The sequence below is a fragment of the Balaenoptera borealis genome (genome assembly GCF_965194805.1).
Source record: "Balaenoptera borealis genome assembly, chromosome: 6".
Lineage (NCBI taxonomy): Eukaryota > Metazoa > Chordata > Mammalia > Artiodactyla > Balaenopteridae > Balaenoptera > Balaenoptera borealis.
Window position 1 is genome coordinate 60,813,621 of NC_138863.1, and position 20,375 is coordinate 60,833,995.

Here is a 20,375-nt window from a genome sequence, read left to right on the forward strand (position 1 = left end):
TCAAATAGAAATCACAGAAATTTTGCTAGAGGTCTTTGAAAACAGGAGAAATGCTGATCCTTTCCACTAAAAAATTGGAAATGGATTCTCCTGTAGCTTCTAGACTTACCATCCTAACTATATGTCAGAACTAGAGGTGGCCTTGTGGGGCCTTGAAAATGCGCACTAAGAGACTGAACTGTCTTCATAAGGCAATAAAAAGCCAAAGATGGCTTTTGTGGCATATTTTAGGCAGAACTGCCATCATCCAGGGAGGAGAAGGAGGTGGTGTCCCAAGACAGAAAACCTAAGGAGTAAATGTCTGCTTAGCAAAGGCCTCAAGGATTGCCATTTACATCTGTGTCAAGAAATAAAACAAACAGAACCTCTTTTCAGAGCGCATTCCTGTGCCCCAAACCAGCACCCACGTGAGCCTCTGAGATCTTTGTGCTGCGGCCACCCTAGGGAGGTAAAGTAGTGCCATTGTCCTTGTCCTTGCAGGTTCCTCCTTATGTTGGAGAGATGCTCAGGAGGGTTTCCAGGATCCAAAAATAAATCATAGATGAGGTATATCAAAAATATATCATAGCAAGTTGCAAAGTGTGCCCAACCCCTTGCATGGCAAGATGCTATTTCTTGGGGTCTTTTTACATTTATTTTTTCTGTTTTTCCTCTGACTTTAGAATTTACAAAACAACTTAGACTTACATACAACCTGTCCCCATGCGGTTACTTCCCCTAGGATCCAACAGTTTTAAGGTCTGCTAGGGGACTAAAGAGGGGACGTGGGGGGTTTCCATTTAAAAATATAAATGTATATTTTTAAAATGTTAAAGCATCACCAGAACTCAAACATCAACAAAGGGAACAAATAGAGGGACCCAAAAAAAGATGCCAGTGATTTAATTGTAAAACTAAGTCCAAGTCTTTGCAGCAGACCCTGAATCAGACAGATTCATATTTTCAACAGACGTAATGATACCTACTATGTGCCAGACATCATGCTAGTTGCTAAGAATGCAGTGCCTTCTGAGCCTTGAGGGGGAAAGTGGGACAGTCTGGCATGGAAGAGACAAAGCTTACCTATCCCAGCACCTCCAAGACAAGGCCTCCAGGAATGTCAGGGGTCCAGTGAGGGAGACAGACAATGGGCAGTTGGCCCGTGCGGCAAAGGTGAGGGACCCTTCCCACTGGGAAGACCAGAGACACCTTCATGGTGGCATCAGAGGTGAGTCTAGAAGGATAAGAGTTTCAATAGGCAAAGCCATATGGGAGGGCAATGAAAGGCAGAGAGAGATGTCTGAGAGAAAAAGAGAGGAACGAGACACCTTCTGGTCTTAAATTGTAGTTCCAAGGTCACTGCAACTCTGTAGCCATTCATCTGACCAGGAGACTCCAGGAGCTAGGGCCTTTGTGAATGAAAGGAAGCCTTTCCTTTGACATGGATGCTGAAGGAAGTGAGCAGGAAGGGGAACGAGGGAGGAATACCGGGAGGCAGAGGTTGGAGACGAGGAGGACCAAAGGCCTTTTCTTAGTCAGAAAAGTGAGTTGAGGATGGCTCCTTTGCTCCTTTGCCTCAGAGCTGTCCTCTCAACCTATCCTGGCCACAGCCCCTCCAGCCCAGCCTGCCTTTTAGGACAGTCTTGGTAACTCAGTGGCGAGAAACAGACACTTGGGGGAATCACATCTGATACGAGCATTTCCAAACCAGATGTAAATTAATTTCCTGTGATCAATCATAACCAGGAATGTGTGCTGACATTTGCAAGTAGACAAAGGAGCCCACTCAGGAGGCTGGAGAAGACAAGCTACCCAGTAATCCTGTGAAATTAGTATGGTCCCCTTGTGTGTGGCTACAAGCTAGAGAGGAAGTCATTACATCCTTGCAATTTTCTCAGACACCTGCCAATCCACTCAACAATGGGCCTCCTTACTGGTCAACCACAGGGAGGGCAGTAGGTGGGGCAGTAATAGGACCAGATTCTAGCTCTAATTCAGCTCTGGAGGGAGCTTCCTCCCTCTGGGAAATCCCTGATGGCATCACTGCTTCTGCTGCATCTACCACCCAACTCCAAGCTACAGGCCCTCCAGCCAGACCAGGTTTCCTGCAGGCAGGAGAGGCCAAAGAGAAATGCTTTGTAAAGCACCTTAAAATCCTCTAATGAGGGGATGAGTTACACATCCATACTATGGAAAATTGTGCAATTGTTAAAGAAAATGAAGCTTTGTCTATATCAACAAAGGAAGATGTCCAGGATAGGGCACTAGGTGGAGAATGCAAGCTGCAGTGCAGACATATAGAATCATTCCATGTGTTTATATAAAATATTAAAAAAATACATATATTCTTACAAGTACATGGAAAGTTTCTGGAATATTATAAAATAAACTATTCTATATCTGGAAGTCGGAGAGATAGAGGGAGCTTCACTTTTATATCCTTTTGGCTGTTTATATAATTTTTAAAAGTTTGAAAACCTTCTCTAAATGATATGATGAAAGAGGCCAAGAAAAACTATTATAAATATAATGTCTCTATGCTAACTGAAGGTAAAAAAAATTATCTTCTTACTTGTACCTCTCTAGCCTGATATACATTTCTGTATTAATACCACAGCTTTGCCAGGCTTACTATGGTGCTGCTTCTGTTCAATGGAGCTTAAGCTTTATAGTGAAATCAAATTAAATGTGAGTGTATGTACAAGGTGCGTTTTCAGAGAGAGATATAAACATGTCTAAACACTGAACAAATCTATAGCTAATACACTCACACTTCATGCAAAGGCTTTTGTAGTGTTGGTTTGGCCTGCTTAGCATCCCTTTGCTCTTTGTCTGGAACAGCAGAATTACCCTCACCTGACTCCATGGGATCCTGGTAGGGTTGTCTACCATGGTGCCACAATCCCCACACCCCCCCTCAAAGAGATGGGCTCACAATCCTGGCTCGCCCATCACAGTACCCCATTCTCCTAGCCACAATTATTTGTCCAGTGATAGGCAAATGTCTTAAACTGGACCAATCAGAATCTTCCCTAAGATTTGACACGTGGGCACTAGAAGAGAAATGTTGTCTCTCTTACTCTAGGATCTTCAGCTTAAGACCATGAAGGCTTGAATAAACCCAGGCAGAGGTAAACAGAGTTGAAAAAGTGAGAGTGAAGGACACAGCTGATGGCATCACCTCAATTTCTGGATTCAGTTACATTTGAAGTCACGATTACCCCCTTGGACTTCCCATTTGGAAGAATCAATAAATTTATCCTTGTGGCTTGAGCTGGATTTTGTTGGTTTTCTCCCTTGCAACCTAAAGGGTCCTAACTAATTAACATCTCCACTTCCTCACTGGAGGTTTAACAACCCACTCCATGATTGGGACTACCAGCCACATTCAAGATCCAAAATTATAGTCTATATTCTAATATTCTGAATGTCATTGTTAGGTAGGATATCCTATTTGTTCTTCAGGAAAAGGAGGTACAAGGAACTTTCTATATGGAATTTCCCCCAAGGTCATACAATTCATCAGAAGCCAAGTCCAAAGCAAAAAACAATTTCCCAGAACTTTTCTTTAAAAAAAAAAAATTTTTTTAAACCCTTTATTCTATGTCAAAAGCAAAGGAGAGAACTATCTGCATAATCTACAAAGGGAAGGGAAAGAGAGATGCAGTCTTGATGACGTCTTAATTCAGGAACAGTAAGGACCAAAACAAACCAACCTCAAATTCCCCAAATTCTCAGCCAACTGAGCTTTATCAGACTAATCTTGCTGATTTCTTGTCCAAAAAGATTCTCCACAACTGTGAAAGTGTCTAAAATCCAAGTAAATTGTTTTTAACTATACTTACCTTCGAGTCAATTAGGTAAAAGATTTCAAGGCTTTCAGAATGTTCATCTAAAGCATTATTTTATAGTATAAATGAAAGTCATAACAATGGGAGTTCACAGTAAGTTCTTCTTTCTCAATGAGAAGCAAAATAAAAGCCTGATGAGTAACCGAGGCAAAAACACAGCATAAAATTGGTTAAACTCTTTGGAGCAGGAAAATGGTAGACAAGAAAGGAAATTCATAAAGGAACTTTTTCAGTGCAAATGGTAGAACAGAAAGAGAAGGTGAGAAGCCTATATGTGGAGTTGAGATTTCTCGGGAAGCCAAGCATTTAGCACAGCCAGGATCCTACAGAAGTATGCCCTATTCAGAAATTCTGTAATCACAGTCACTAAAGGCCAGTTCACTAAAAAAATTTTCATTAAAGAAAGAATGTAGGGTTTCCCTGGTGGCGCAGTGGTTGAGAATCTGCCTGCCAATGCAGAGGACGTGGGTTCGAGCCCTGGTCTGGGAAGATCCCACATGCCGCGGAGCAACTAGGCCCGTGAGCCACAACTACTGAGCCTGCGCGTCTGGAGCCTGTGCTCCGCAACAAGAAAGGCCGCGATAGTGAGAGACCCGCGCACCGTGATGAAGAGTGGCCCCCGCTTGCCGCAACTAGAGAAAGCCCTCGCACAGAAACGGAGACCCAACACAGCCAAAAGTAAATAAATAAATAAATAAATTTATAAAAAAAAAAAAGAAAGAATGTACAATTCAGATAATGGACAAGAGAAAATCTAATACAAAACCTGCATCACCTCATGCAGCTGAGGAGTGAGTCCAGGACTCACATAACATCTCTGAGCCTCAACTTCCTCACCTATAAATGAAGGGGCTAAACCAGATGGTCTCTGACATCTTTTCTAGATGCACAAATGATACCACTTATAGTTTCTCCCTCTGAGCCTCAGAGATGTTATATATTAAAAAAAGGAAATTTCAATTTTTAGTCTGTCAGGCAAGCACTGAAATTTGAAAACTATAAGGAACTGGATTGTTGACTTGCTTCTTCCTTTATGTGCAGAAAGCATGACTACGTCCCAAAAGGATATTAAAGGAAGGCACAGAATCTATAGAGGTCCTGGCACATTATAGCCAGAGATTAACTGATCACGCGAAAAAAGGTAGTTAGGGACAGGAAGGCTCCATCCCAAAACTAAATCCATATTCTCCCTTCTTTGCAGTACATTTTACACTTACAGAATTGGCTAAATTAGAAGAAAAGAAAAAGAGGGAAATGCATATTATCACAATTTGCTCAAAACAGTGAAAAATTAGAAATTCCCTAGCATCCTGAAACTAGGATTAAACACATTATCTTACTTACATAATAAAAAATAATTCAATAATTAAAAATCATGCTTAGAAGAATAGTTAATACCCTGAGAAAATTCCCATAGAATATTGCTATAATTTTAAAAGTAGGTTACAAAATATAAACAGTATAAATGATATATATATATACATATCGTTGTTTATCTCGAAGTGGTAGAATTATCAATGATGTATATTCTCTTCCTCATATCATTGTACATTTCCAAATTTCCTACAATGAACATAATTTTTGTAAACAGGTAGAAAACGTTATTTTTTTTTAAAGGCAAACTACTTTGACTTCATATATTTGCCTTATGGAAAAAATAATATTCCCTCCCTTCTGTTTTAGCACCCAGGAGGCTCTTCATGTACCTGGGTCTCTTTGCAGAGATTGCAAGACTAAAAGCTGGGGACATGTGAATGCAATATTTGGGTCAGGAAGGTCTTTTTAAACAAAACAGAAAACCCAGCAGCTATAAAGTAAAAGACTGATAAATTTGACTCTATAAATATGAAAATTTATGAAAGGTAAATGACGTCAAAAGACTGCATAGATGTAAGAGCCAAAAGTCTAATTTCTTTAATGTATAAAAAGCATTTGCAATCCATAAGAGTCCAACAATCCAACAGAAGCAGGAAAAGGAGAGGAACCATCTACTCATAGAATTCAAATTGCTTTATTCATGTGAAAAAGAATAAACCTCACTCAAAATTTAAAGAATGCAAATTAAAACAATGACATGCTACTTTTTTTAATATAAATTTATTATTTATTTATTTTTGGCTGCGTTGGGTCTTCGTCACTGCACGCGGGCTTTCTATAGTTGCGGTGAGCGGGGGCTACTCTTTGTTGCGGTGCGTGGGCTTCTCATTGCGGTGGCTTCTCTTGTTGTGGAGCACGGGCTCTAGGGGCACGGGCTTCAGTAGTTGCAGCACGCAGGCTCAGCAGTTGTGGCCTACGAGCTCTAGAGCGCAGGCTCAGTAGTTGTGGTGCACGGGCTTAGTTGCTCCGCAGCATGTGGGATCTTCCCTGACCAGGGCTCGAACCCGTGTCCCCTGCATTGGCAGGCGGATTCTCAACCACTGCGCCCCAGCCCCAATGACATGCTACTTTTCAATCTTTCACATTGGCAAATAGTATTTTAAAAGCTCAGTAAACTTATTGTTAACAAAGTGGGGGATGGGGAGTAGTCACTGAGGAGAGTATGACTTGGTGCTACCTTTAAGTGGCAAGATCTATAAAATTAAAAATGCAAATATTCTTCATCAAGACAACTCCACTTCTAGGAATTTATCCTATAGACACAGTTGCACATGTACTTCAAACACGTACACACAGATGTTCACTGAATTGTTTGCAACAGCAAAAGACTGGAAACAACCTCGATTTCCTTTAGTGGAAGGCTGATTGAATAATTATGGTGTGCTGCACACCAGAACCCCAGGCAGCCAGTCTAAAAGAATGCCCGGGATCCACCTGTGCTGATGTTAGGCCATCTCCAGGATGTATTATAAAGGGAGAAGAGAAGGGGGTGCACAGTTCTTGTGTACAGAGGACATTTCAAAGGAGATATCCATATACTTGTGTTCTGGAATAAATCAAAAGAAAGTATTAGCAGTGGCTGCCTCTGAGAAGGGGTCTTGGGGCCATATAAAAGGGGGGAGAGGCTTCTGTACTGCTTGAAGTTTCTACCATATGTATTTATTATTTTTCCATTTTAAAAACTAGCTAATTATTTTGAATAAATATTAAATTAATATTTAAGCAGAGCGGGGGACTCCATGGTGCTTTGAGTCAGGAGGAAGGAGATTCCCCATCCAACCCCATCAATGAGCACTCATGAAAAGTCAAATGTAGGACAATTTTCAAAATAAAATTAAAAATTAAAAACGTGCAGATATTTTTTTAAAAAATTAAAGCAATGTAACAAAGAAACTGGAGTAGCACTTTGCACCAGCATACAGCGAGTTGGAACGAGTGTGGCCGCGCCCGAGGACCACCCGTTGCCCTAACCGCAATTGAAGCCCCCAGGCCTTCTCTTCTCAGAGACCACTCTTTCGTCCCATCCGAGGGGGCGACAGCAAATCGAGGCGCCAAATTCCCGAAACAAGGGGGACAGCCAGGACGGCCGGAACTCGCACCCTTCCAGAGGGTGACGCAGGGCAGCCCCTCGGGCCGGCGAGGTCCAGCCCTGGGATATACTGTCAAGGGCAACTTTTCGGGATTTGGAAAGCTCCGCGTCGGGCACCGCTCCGGGAAGCCGGCGGCCCGGCAGCAGCTGCGCCCCGATTCGGCGCTGCCGCCTGCGCGCGGGGGCTGAAGCCGGCCGCTCCCGAGCGCCCCTGCCCTGCCCGGGCGCGCATCCGTAGGGCCACAGTGCGACCCAGCGGGCCGCCGGAGAAACTGCGCCCGACGGCCGCCCCGGCGACGGGCGGGGCGAGGACCCGGAGAGTCACTGCTTTCTGCCAGTTACAGTCTCAGCGAAAGGTGATGCGGGCGCAGTGTCCTTCCTCTGTAAACGGAGGGAGTCTATCTGTTTGCCAAGACACTGTTGCTAAATTCCTCAGGTCTTTCTTACCGCACTCACCCTGTGGGTAAAAATCGACTTGCCGGAAAAGTTCTGGTTTGAGAGGCCTGCGGTATTTTATTCAGAATTCTGGACGACTGGTCATTTATGAAGTCCAAGGAAGGAACTATCAGTTTCTATCTGAAGGATGACTCTTATATGTCATCCTTATATGAAGGATGACTCTAGTAAAATCTATGGACAGTAGAACTGACTAGAAGCAGGCTCGACCAAAATGCCACCTCCTTCCTGAAATCGGCCTCTAGGTTAAGTAGACGTGTCCCCTTACTTACTGTCATGGCCTGCGTGAAGGTCTTTCTGCTGTGAATCAGATCTTCACATCATCCTCGTTACTGGACCTACAAGTTCCCTGAGGCCAAGACCATGTCTTATTCATTGTGTTAGGAGTGGGGGAAAGACAGAAACCATGCGGATGTCAAGAACAGGAAAAAAAAACAGAAGAAAGAATCTATGTCATAACAGCCTTGGTCCAGTAGGCCAGCATTTCTCAAAGGTCGCCCTGTGCATATTAGTTTCAGGCCATATTAATGCCATAAATCGTGAATATCAGGTAACTCTGAATATACAGGGATCTCACATTTTGCGAGCGAAAACGCTCTCAAAAAACAAGGTTATGGTTTGGGGGGCCTTTTGGCCACCTTAAAAATATAAATGTTTCAGCAATAGATAAGAGAGTTAAATGTCTGTGTATAGGATTGAATTCATCCCTTTAGTTACACATTAAAGTTTAAGTCACATGTGAAATAGCAGGTTGATTTTGTAATATTGCTTTTTTTCCTCTCGCTTTTTATGAAGCAATTTTATTTAAACTCTCACCTGAGTGTTTCAGTATCTCAGTCATGCCAAGAGGCCCTTCTTAAAGCATCTAACACAGTCGCTTTTATTTACATACATTATTTTTTTAAATCCGTGTATGGTGCTGTCACTGGACATTTCAATCCTAACCATAGTTATATAAATTCAGGGTTTTTTTTTTCAAATTTGTGCTATAGGTTTAGATTTATCTCTTTGACATATTCACTAACTATATTGCTTTTTAATCATTGCTTTTTACATACACACCAAATACTTGCATAGGGAGGTCATACCCTGTATCAGTAAGGGTCTAGCTGCAGAGAACAGAATCCGTTCTGACTAGTTCACACAAGAGGAGATTTGTAACAGTATCATAATTTCCAGAATCACTGAAGTTGGGTGGTGGGGAGGGTTTGGCAAGAAACAGACTCTAGGCTGAGCTTCCAAGAATAATTCCAAAGCCACACCAGAGGACTGGCCAGAAAACAAAAAGCCACAAGCCAAATCTGGGTTTGCCACTGCAGCATGCAACATTGTGCCACTTACGCTATAATCAGAAAGCTGCCAGCTGAGCCGAGAGTCCGCTGTTGCATATCCCCTCTGCTACCATCCACAAACCAGTGTGAACGCCTTGTTCCGAAATCAAGTTTCATGCAAGTTAATCTGACTTTTGGAACCTAAAGTACCTCCAAAATGCTCACTGCAGAGTCTAAGAAAACGTTCTTTTTAGCTTTCCAGCTTTTTCAATATAGGAAGACAGAGCAGAAGAAAGTTTGAGAAGACGATGAGCAAGCTGGTCCACAGCATCTGCCTCATACTCTCAAGAATAATTACCAATTTTTTGTTACATTTATTTGCTCCTGCCTTTTTTTTTTTTTTTTTAACTAATTCCATCAGACAACCTTTACCAGCTACTAAAACTAACATTGATGAAAGCTGCCTCAGGATCAAGTTTTCCTCATACAGTGCTTTAGTTGTTCAAAAGAAAGTGATTGAGAAACTGGCTTGAAATATGAGATCTTGAAAGCCCTTGAATATCAGGAAACTCCATCTTATGTATCTTATATATTCATCTCCATCTTACATGTCCATGAAGGATAATTTGGAAGAAGAAAACCTTACTTCATATTTGGGCATACACAGTAGTTGTTCCATGAAAAGCTTTTTTAAAAAAGAGTTTTATGGGCAAATGGATTACAGGCATACCTCAGGGACCTTGTAGGTTCGTTTCCAGACCATTCGTTCCATAAAACGAATATTGCAATAAAGTGAGTCACGTGAATCTTTTGGTTTCCCACTGCATACAAAAGTTTCATTTACACTATACTGTAGTCTATTAAGTGTGCGTAAGCATTATGTCTTTAAAATGTACATGTCTTGGGGCTTCCCTGGTGGCGCAGTGGTTGAGAGTCTGCCTGCCAATGCAGGGGACACAGGTTCGAGCCCTGGTCTGGGAAGATCCCACATGCCGCGGAGCAACTGGGCCCGTGAGCCACGATTACTGAACCTGCGCGTCTGGAGCCTGTGCTCCGCAACAAGAGAGGCCGCGATAGTGAGAGGCCCGCGCACCGTGATGAAGAGTGGCCCCCGCTTGCCACAACTAGAGAAAGCCCTCGCACAGAAATGAAGAAAGCCCTCGCACAGAAACGAAGACCCAACACAGCCAAAAATAAATAAATAAATTTATTAAAAAAAAAAAAGTACATGTCTTAATTTAAAAAAAAAAACTTTATTGCTAAAAAGTGCTAACCATCATTTGACAACCCAGGGTTGCCACAAACCTTGCATTTGTTAAAAAAAAAAAAAAAAAAGCAATATCTGCAAAGCACAATAAAAGGAGGTATGAGGTATGCCTATAGTTTCCAAGGGCTTCCATAACAAATTGCCACCAACTGGGTGGCTTAAAACAACAGAAATGTATTCCCACACGGTTCTGGAGGCCAAGAGTCTGAAATCAAGCTGTCAGCAGGGCTACCCTTCCACTAGAGGTTCTAGGGGAAAATCCTTCCTGGCCTCCACTTTCTGGTAGCTGTCGGCAATCCTCGGCTTTCTTGGCTCATGGCCACTTCAGTGCAAACTCTGCCTCAGGCTTCACATCATCTTTCTTCCGTGTCTGTCTTCTCTTCTGTCTGTCTCAAATTGCCCTCTATTTTTCTCTTATTTGGACATATCATTGGATTTAGGGTCCAGTCATATAATTCAGGGAATCTTGTCTTGAGACACTTAACTTAGTTTCAATTGCAAAGACTCTTTCTCTAAATAATGTAACATTCACAGTTTCCAGGGATTTGATGTGGATGTATCTTTGGGGGGGCGGGGCCCCACCATTCAACCCACTACAGCAGATAAATTTAGGAAATGCTGGACTAAACAAATTAAGTCATTTTTTTTTGCTGCAGGATTTTGCAAAACCTTTAACTTGTTAATGGGCACTGTGAAACTTTGAGAGAGAGAGACACTATACACTGATTCTCAAATGTATTTGACCATGGAATCCTATTCACAGAAGGGACGTTCCACAGAACACACCCCAGCATAGGCTTATAATTTACCTGCTGGGCAAGTTCTCAGAAAGAGTATCAGTAAGTATCAGAGAAGCCAAAAATAAGTGACTGAACAGTTGAAGGCTCTCAAGGATTTGGCAAGAGTAACTATTCTAAACTATGACCACGCATCAATGCTAAAGATCATCACAACGTTACAGCCATAAAAATGAAATAAGATAAAGATTTATCCCCAATTATTAGACTGCTTCCTACCAGATTCTATTTTGGTTCAGGATAAAGTGCAAACTCTCAATCCTTTGCAACCAAATCCTCCATCAGTCTCCTTGCCCTATATCAATCCTTGCTCTAGCCAAACTGATCTATGCACTGAATTTCCTACTGCCACACTTTTCCCATGAAAAATACCTTCCCCAATGCCTCACCTATTAACAGCCTACATTCATTTCAAGTGATGCCTCCTAGATAAAGCCTCCCTGGTCACCCCAGCAAGAAGGGCTCTCTCCCTCTGTCCTGTATTTGGCACAGGACACTTGTCAAGTGCCTGGTTTTAGAGTTCTTTTCATGAAAGATCATCTGTCACTGGCTAGTAAGCACAGCACTGGTGAACAAGGATCATAATTTAGATCTCTTCCTATCCTCTAAGTGTTCTGGCACAGTGCCTTTCACAGAATAGATGCTCAAAAGAAATTTGTTGATTGACTAAACAAATAATCAAATTAATCTTCTCAGGAACTATGTATGTAGATGTAAAAGTGCTGTACAGATTCCCCCAGCCCACCCCATCTTCCAGATGAGAGTGGACTGGGGACCAGAAGCTTGCCCAGGAAAAGGGCAATTTAGAGTTAAGAGAGCTACCCAATCAGCGATGGATGACAGACCCGAATGCTGATGGCATTGAGGACCTAGGTTAGGCAGAGTCCTGGGTACTCTTAATGATTTAAGGCAGAACAACATATCCAAAAGAATTGAAAGCAGGTGCTCAAATACATGTACATATGTACACATGTGACACACATGTTCATAGCAGCACTATTCACAATAACCAAAAGGTGGAAACAACTCAAATGTCCATCAACACATGAATGGATAAACAAGTTGTAGTGTATACACACAATGGATTATGGAGCCACAAAAAGGAACAAAGTACTGATATATGCTACAAAGTAGATGAACGTCAAAAACATTATGCTAAATGAAAGAAGCCAGACACAAAAGGTCACATATTGTATGATTCCATTTATCTGAACTATCCAGGATAGATCCAAAATAGGTCAAAGAGACAAACTTCCAGTTACAAAATAAATAAGACCTGGGGATGTAATGTACAGCATGGCAACTATAGTTAATACTGTTTTGCATATTGGAAAGTTGTTAAGAGAGTAGATCATAAAAGTTCTCATCACAAGAAAAAAGATTTTTAACTATGTATGGGGACAGATGTTAACTAGACTTATTGTGGTGATCATCTTGCAGTATATGTATACAAATATTGAATCGTTATGTTGTACACCTGAAACCAAAATACTGCTATATGTCAATTACACCTCAATTTTTTAAAAAAAGAAAATGAAAGGGCCCTTTTTAGCCCCTAAAATCAATAGATATTTATGCTGATTTTAGATCACAGATACGCTGTTTTAGATCATTGCCTTGTACTAGCTGAAGTTATTGTCTGTCTCAATTTATATATTAGTCTGTTCGGGCTGTCACAACAAAATACCACAGACTGCCTGGTTTAAAAAACCAAAATCTATTTTCTCACAGTTCTAGAGGTTAGAAGTCCAAGATCAATGTGTCATCGGGTTTGGTTTCTCCTGAGGCCTCTGTCCTTGGCTTGCTGATGGCCACCTTCTCACAGTGTCTTCATATGGCCTTTTCTCTGTGCACATGCATCCCTGGTATGCTTTCTTATTCTTATAAGGATCCAGTCTTATGGGATTAGGGCCCCACTCATATGACTTCATTTAACCTTAATTACCTCTTTAAAGCCCTATATCCAAATACAATTGCACTGGGGGTTAGGGCTTCAATATATAAATTTGAGGGGGGAACACAATTCCACCCATAACAAGTTATAATAGCACAAGACTCCAATGTTCATCAGTAGGGGACTTGGTGACATAAAAAAAAAACAGTCACATATTGTATGATTCCTTTTATATGAAATATCCAGAATAGGTAAATCCATAGAGACAGAATGCAGATTGGTGGTTGCTGGGGGAGGGAAAATGGGGAGAGACAACTCAATGGGTATAGAGTTTCCTTTCAGAGTGATGATAATATTTTGGAACTAGATAGATTTGGTGGTTGCACAACATTGTGAATATACTAAGTGCCACTGAATTGTTCACTTTTAAATGGTTAATTTTAAATGGTTACTTTTGCTATGTGGATTTTACCTCAATTTTTTTAAAAACTTGTATAGCATATGAATAAACTTGGTATTAATGTGTAATAAGTGATGCCAAGAAAACATTTTTGTTATAGAATAATATTAAAAATATATGATTCATTTTCATAACTCTATTCTCATTTTGTCTATGGTAAAAGGTCACAAAAGCAAAGGATTGTGTCTGGGACTAGTCTGTAGTTATGATTTTAATCATTTACTATTAGAAACTTTCACCTAAAAGAATACCACACTAAACAAGAAAAGCAAAGCACAACACAACTGAATGAGCCCTTGTGGTAACTTTACCCCCATATAGTAGAGTAGGGCTCAGCTTCAGGCTTAGGAGTTATGTGCACTAGAATGTCAGCCCCAGGAGAGCACGGCCCTGGTCTGCCTTGTCCCCCATAGATCTCCAGTGCCCCTAACACTACCAGGAACATGTAATTGTTTATCAAGCTTCTTGGAGAAGTCTGGACGCTGCAATACAGGAGGTGAGTGGTCACTAAAGTCAGGTCAGGCCCTTGGGTTCAGGACCTGGTTCTGCTGAAAGAGACAAGGGAGGCCTGTATCCCGCAAATGCTGAGGCCTTCACACTAGCACGTCCTCGAGGTGCCACTCCCCCAACTTCCATCAGACAGATGCTAGAGGGGCTGGCAGATGAGAGGCCCCAAAGGAAGACACACAAAGTTGAACCTTCCTTGTATCTGCTCTGGCACATGGGGACTGGTACCCCTGCCTACCCTTTGCCACACTCTTATGTATTGGCTAAGTACCCATTCCTAGCTACAAGCTCTGGTTCCCGCCATAATTCCTACCAAATTCGGCGACCAGACTTTGGACCAGCTCCTCAGGTCACACTCATGTCCAGTTTAAGGCTGACCCCTTGGATTTGGTAACCTAGACACTGGCCTCACCCAGGCACAGATCTGGCCCCCAAACTCTGGTCCTGGTGTTACTCACGGCCCCTACCTCTCAGGTAAGATGCACCTCAAGCCAAAAGGGTACACACTTCACACAGTCCCCACCCTATCCATGCCAAGGAGTAAAAGAGACTAATATTCAGCCTCATTAATAAAGAAGCACAAGTCAAAAATGTGGTATTAGCTTAAAAGTCAGGATGGACTGTAAAGTCACACAGTGTGAATCCAGCCGAATGGGCAAAAGATCTCTTTCTCCTGCTTTCTCCCTATTTAACCCCCTCTACTTATCCCTCTCTCATGGCCCCTCATTCTCTTATCCCCTGTTGTCTAAAGTGCTCTCTCTGTCCTCTCAGTATGTCTCTCATTGTCTTCCACCCCTCTCTTTCTCCTATCTCTTTTATCTAACCAATATATAACATAAAACTGATTACAATAAATACTATAAATATTTTTTATGTATTTTTTTCATTCAGTTTAGAGAGCTGTTGTCAGAACTTACAGGAGTGATGGCTAAAATGTCATTCTCCGTAAGAATCCTTTGATAAAATACTGATTCCAAGTCAAGGATAGGGAAAATACAAGTGAACCTGGGATATTTTGTTGCACCAGAAAGCAAGGAAGTGCTTTTCTATAAACTGATGTTTCCTTACTCTAGCTAAACACTTCATTGAACATTTAACTCCTGGATTATGGTGTATATTATAGGTAGGATTGGATCCCCCAAAAAAGATATGTTGAAGTCCTAACCTCTGGTACCTGTGAAAGTAACCTAATTTGGAAACAGGGTCTTTGCAGGTGTCATCAAGTTTTAAGGTGAGGTCATACTAGAGGAGAGTGGGTCTTTAATCCAATATGACTGATGTCCTTATAAGAAAGAAAAGTCACAAAGACAGAGACATGCAGGAAAAAGATGGCCATGTGACAATGGAGGCAGAAATTGCAGTGATGCATTTAGAAGCCAAGGAACAGCAAGGATTGCCAGTAAACACCAAGAAGCTAGAAGAGGCAAGCAAGGGTTCTCCACTGCAGGTTTCAGAGGGCCCTGACAACACCTTGATTTCAGACTTCTAGCCTCCAGAACTGTGAGGCTATAAATTTGTTATTTTAAGCCACCTAGTTTGTGGTACTTTGTTACAGCATCCACAGGAAACTAATAGTTTCCCTCAAATATACAGTACTCAAGGTTTTTTTAACGCTTAGGACTTCTTCAAGAATTCTTATTACTGATCCTGGTTATTCACTCCTGACTTATCTAATTTTGAGATCAGGAAATTTAACTATTTATATATAACAGAAAATACATAGCTAAAATTTGTCATAAGTTGATTTCATTTTAATGTGAATGTGCCACAGTACCAATGAGCTTGGTTCTTGGGCCATGGCTTAAATGTCATTCTCCATAAGAATCCTTTGATAAAATACTGATTCCAAGTCTAGGATAGAGAAAATACAAGTGAACCCAGGATATTTTGTTGCGCCAGAAAGCAAGGAAGTATTCAAAGACTAACCAGGACATGTCAAAAGGTCACAGGAGGTTATAGGATGCAGCTTGAAAGGGTTCCTGCTACCCAAATTTGGAACAACTTGAGCAGCAAATGGAAATGGAGTAATGATAATAATGGATTGTTTGTAAAAAATAGTCATAATCCATGCTCCATGGTGATACTCAAAAGAGAGAAGGAGAGAGATTTTCCTCATAGAAGAATGTCAACTAATAAATATAGAAGGAATGATAGGATTAGAAAATGACCATTTTGCAACCTGTGATGTAATTATTAATTTAGGCAATGGATGCAAAAAATGTAGGGGAAACAGTATATTCACATGGACTCAAAGTATCACTGCACAGAGGATTTACTAATTATAAAGGGAGAAATGTAGGAATATGGGGGACACCTCACTAACTGGTGGATCACTAACTGAATGACCACACTTAGCAGCATATTATATGCTTCCTGGTGTGATGCAAAAAGAGACACACAATCTCACCTATGTAACATTTTTTCCAAAAATGTTTCCCTAAAAGTAATCAAGAAAAAACAATCAGACCAATGCCGAATGTGATACATTCTACAAGGGAACTGGCTTGGTCTCTTCAAAAAACTAGTGTCATCAAAAAGGGAGGGGGCAGTTATTCCATATTAAATGAGACTGAAGACATAACAACTAAACATAATTCATGAATCTTGATTGGATCCCAGACTGAAAAAACAGTCATAAAAAGACATTTGGGGGAATTCCCTGGTGGTCCAGTGTTTAGGACTCCGCGCTTCCTCTGTGGGGGGCACGGGTTGGATCCCTGGTCAGGGAACTAAGATCCCACAAGCTGTGCAGCGTGGCCAAAAATTTTTTTAAATAATAAATAATAAAAAAAGACATTTGGGGAGAAACTGAATACAAATTATACATCAGAATTATTGCTAATTTTCTCAGGTATGATCATGCTATTATGGTTATATAGGGGAAGGGTCATTATTCTCAAGAGATGCTTGCTAAAGTCAAGGGTCACAATATCTGCAACTTCCAAATGTTAACAATTGGTCGATCTAAGCAAAGGATGTATAGATGTTAATTTTATTATCCTTTCAACTTTCTTGTAGATTTGAAAATTTTCAACTAAAATGTAGGGGGTGGAGACTTGAACATGATCTCAGTTGTCTGTTTTTTTAGTTTCTTCATGATCCTGAACAGTAAAGCATTCCCCATGTCCTAGTAAATTATCTTTTATTTCAAATGCCTTCTAATCTGACCCTTCTGAAGCACTTGAAGCTGAACTCACACCTGTTCCAAGCAAAACATGGTTTCCACTGCCCAAGAGAGTACAGGCTTTCCCTCTTCACAGCTGTGTCACTAAGAGCATTTTTCTGCTTCAGCACCTCACGTGTTTGTCATTTTCTCATGGATGTGTGCAGCTTGAGGAATCTGTTACTGTCTCTTTGTGACTTAAAGATGAATCATTCTCCCAGTCTCTGGAAGAAAAGATACCATATGACTTCCTCATTGCCCTGTAGCAAGAAGGGGCCACGCACACAGCCCTCTGCTCAGATCACTAGTCGATTCCAACAGTGGCTTCCAAAGTTTATAACAGATGCCAAGGTATGTTGGGAACACTACTGGGCTAAAAATTGGGAATCTCCTTGGGAAAGTCATTTCACCTCTCAGGGCTTCTGTTTCTTCATTAGTTTAAAAGAGAGATTGGAGGGCTTCCCTCGTGGCGCAGTGGTTGAGAATCTGCCTGCCAATGCAGGGGACACGGGTTCGAGCCCTGGTCTGGGAAGATCCCACATGCCGCGGAGCAACTGGGCCCGTGAGCTGCAATTACGGAGCCTGTGCATCTGGAGCCTGTGCTCCGCAACAAGAGAGGCCACGATAGTGAGAGGCCCGCGCACCGCGATGAAGAGTGGCCCCCGCTTGCCACAACTGGAGAGAGCCCTCGCACAGAAACGAAGACCCAACACAGCCATAAATAAATAAAAATAAATTTTAAAAAAAATTATAAAAAAAAAAGAGAGATTGGAATGAATGTTTTTAAAGTCCTCTTCAAGCTCTCACAGTTTATCATTCAAGTCCCTGCTTCCCTGGCCCAGAAGGCAAAGCTAGGGCTAAGTCTCCTCCTTGAGAACAGTCCTCAAATTCTTGGCTGCTGCCATGGTGAAGCAGCACCTTCAGCTCTGCCCCAAACGGAAACATTTTCATTGCAGCACTATTTACAACAGCCAGGACATCGACGCAACCTAAATGTCCATCAGCAGAGGAATGGATAAAGAAAATGTGGTACATATATACAATGGAATATTATTCAGCCATAAGTAAAGAACAAAATGATGCCATTTGCAGCAACATGGATGGACCTAGAGACTGTCATACTGAGTGAAGTAAGTCAGACAAAGACAAATATCATATGATATCACTTATATGTGGAATTTTAAAAATGGGTACAAATGAAATTAGCTACAAAACGAAATAGAGTCACAGATGTAGAAAACAAACTTATGGTTACCAGGGGGTAAACGGGGGGAGGGATAAATTGGGAGATTGGGATTGACACACACACACTACTATATATAAAATAGATAACGAATAAGGACTTACTATACGGCACAGGGAACTCTACTCAATACTCTGTAATGGCCTATATGGGAAAAGAATCTAAAAAAGAGTGGATATATGTATATGTATATGTATAACTGATCCACTTTGCTGTACACCTGAAACTAACACAACATTGTAAATCAACCATACTCCAATACAAATTTTAAAAACAAACAAACAAAAACTAACCTACCTCCGCATCTGGTCTATACTTACCTTCCTTCTGGAAACAAATGTGTCAGTTGGCAACTTGTAAGCCTCAGAAAGAAATTAATTCCATATGTACTTAGCATGCTATATAAAGAGAGCATCAAAGGAGGACACTCTGTGTGGAATATGGTTATCGGCTTTCTTTATTCTCTAAAGTTGAACATTATCTGTCAGCTATAGGCCCCCTTGGAAAATTCTGACAGGGCCAAAGGATAGAAGATGATGGAAGATCTGGGCAGAAATTGCAACAGAAATCAGTAAACTTTCATCCAGGGTGTGACCAGGGCAGATGAAGAAGATGAAAAGTATAAAAGATCGGTAATAAATGGAGAAGAAAAAATTTTAGAAAATATCATACTGGAAACTGGTTCTTTCTCCACATTCAGTTCACCACCCTATGCTTCAATGGTATTTTCTATCCTGTTCATTTTTATAATAAATAATGATGCAAAACTATTTAAACAGCATCCTTCCCTGGTTAACCATTCAAGCCAAGCAGCGGTCCACAAAACTGTGATAGTCTCCCGAGTGAAGAAGCCACTACCTCCTTATGATTAGCTAATAGAGTTCAGATTGGATACCGTGAAAGCCAGAAGTGGGCCTGCCCTACCTCTCAGGGCCACAGGCTCAATCAAGCCCTCCTGACTTTCACGTGACATAAGCAAGTTTTGTTTTGTTTTGGTTTGGTTTGGTTTTTTGCCACTCCGCACTGCTTGCAGGATCTTAGTTCCCTGACCAGGGATTGAACCGGCACCCTCTCAGTAGTGAAATCGCAGAGTCCTAACCACTGCACCGCCAAGGAATTCCCACAAGGATGCATTTAAACAAAGTAAAAGAAAAGAAAAAAGATTTCCTTTTAAAGGAAAGAACCCAGTACTCAGTGAGCTCTGGCCACAACTGAGAGCTGAGGTGGTTTATAGTGACCCGTCTGCATATTTTCTTAGTTAAATTAGATTTGTCATCTGTTGCTTATTCAACAAATTTGCTATAGTCAGTGTATTTGTAGTTAAAAAAAAAAAAAAGTTTGGGTACTTCAGAGAGCTAATAGGGGCCTGTCAGGGAGCTCTCTCACAGAAGTCAAAGAGAAAGGCCATGTCTCTCGATTCTTATTGTGAGCTGCATTCATGTAAATAATTTGTTTTGTTTATTCTTTTATCAACATCTCTTCCTTTCAAATGTAAATTCCATAAAGGTATCTGTGTTTTTCACCATTGAATCCCCAACCCGTAGCATATAGTGAAATGCAATAAAGACGATATAAATATAACATTTGTAATAAGGAAAAAATGTGATATGGTTCTCTATTTATTCACATCTTTATTTTCAAGAGATTTTTAAGTTTTCTTTATATAGATCACAGAACACATTTCTCACTAAGCTTATTCCTGGGTATTTTGTGAGTTTTATTTGTTTTTAAAAATGCAATCTCTCTTTCTCTCATTATATTTTATAGCCCACCAATGCTGGCATGTGGGAAAACTTTCGATTTTAGTATGTCTATCCTGCTTGCAGCCAGCGCACTAAACTCTCTTATTAAATCCAATAGCTGGGGGTTCATTTTGCTTGATTCTCTTAGTAGGCTAGGTATAAAATCATATCATCTGCAAATAATAACATTTCGTCTTTTCCTTTCCAACAATCTAAATCTTGTTTCTGTTTCATCTTTAATTGCACTAGTGACAAACTGGGAAAGACATCAAATAATGA

The 20,375-nt window shown here is 41.0% G+C and overlaps 1 protein-coding gene across 11 annotated transcripts in view; it reads right to left on the reverse strand.

The window, feature by feature from the left end:
• LOC309630332 (uncharacterized protein) overlaps positions 1 to 20,375 on the reverse strand; it is a gene marked incomplete at its 5' end in the record, with an annotated part of 251,439 nt that overhangs the window by 213,252 nt on the left and 17,812 nt on the right. The window contains one exon of one of the 11 annotated variants that reach the window (XR_014245608.1): positions 5,927 to 6,753. The exons of the other annotated variants lie outside the window; for them this stretch is intronic. Of the gene's footprint in view, positions 1 to 5,926; positions 6,754 to 20,375 lie in introns of those variants that run through there. 11 annotated transcript variants of the gene reach the window in all.